Source organism: Apis dorsata, unplaced genomic scaffold (assembly GCF_000469605.1).
Source record: "Apis dorsata unplaced genomic scaffold, Apis dorsata 1.3 scaffold_32, whole genome shotgun sequence".
In the NCBI taxonomy this organism is placed as follows: domain Eukaryota; kingdom Metazoa; phylum Arthropoda; class Insecta; order Hymenoptera; family Apidae; genus Apis; species Apis dorsata.
This window is the reverse complement of record NW_006263334.1, coordinates 720,245-721,063: the sequence shown is the minus strand read 5'-3', so window position 1 is coordinate 721,063 and position 819 is coordinate 720,245. Positions and strand designations below refer to the sequence as shown.

Here is an 819-nt window from a genome sequence, read left to right as displayed (position 1 = left end):
GTCTGCCTAACTTTGTGACTACTATAATCGCCTACGTACATAAATACAATATATATATATATATACACACATATAACATAGGTATTTGAATATAAAAGAAATCTATATATATATATACACACATATAACATAGGTATTTGAATATAAAAGAAATCTATATATATATATACATATACATATTATATATATATACATACATATGAGGATAAGAATGCATATACGTATGCCGTATCGAAATTGACAATCGAGATCATTGATCCAACTGTGTGTGTGTACTACTTTTAGCGGATATCCCCCATTTACTTAATTGTAAATTACGATGACGGTCACGTGTCACGTGTAAAGTAATCGTAGAGAGGCGTGTACAGGCAATGCGCGTCATCGATATAATTGTAAATGTATGTACCTGCGATACGTCCCACGTACGTCACACGGGACGATAATCGATCCCGCAGGATAACGCGGGGAGCAATCTCGAGACGGTGTTTGTTTGAAATTAAATTTGCGCTGGGGATCGAACGTCCCGTAGAGGGGGGAACGGAGCACGGTTTAAAAAAAAAGAAAAGAAAAAAAAAAATTAAAAAATTAGGGATTACATTCAAGCAACAATCTCTTCCCGTACATATCGGTGTTGTATGTACTCGTTCTAACTCGTTCTAAGTGTCGAAAAGACAATCTCTCGAGTCTCGAGTCGCGATCTATGGCGGATCCGGGCCGCTGCACATTGTGTATCGAGGGCAAAAGATTAAAAAAAAAAAAATCAAGAAATTCGTGACGCGACTGATCACTGTGATCGATACCGATTATTAACGAGAATTA

At 36.9% G+C, this 819-nt stretch overlaps 2 long non-coding RNA genes across 4 annotated transcripts in view; both read right to left on the bottom strand.

The window, feature by feature from the left end:
• The window catches only part of LOC116185995, a 12,377-nt gene extending 11,564 nt beyond the window's left edge, over window positions 1-813 (bottom strand). Inside the window, exon 1 of the long non-coding RNA XR_004150908.1 lies at window positions 547-813. This is a non-coding gene — a long non-coding RNA (uncharacterized LOC116185995). The remainder of the gene's footprint in view (window positions 1-546) is intronic.
• LOC102675205 overlaps window positions 1-819 on the bottom strand; it is a 109,605-nt gene that overhangs the window by 103,002 nt on the left and 5,784 nt on the right. The gene's annotated exons all lie outside the window — the stretch shown is intronic.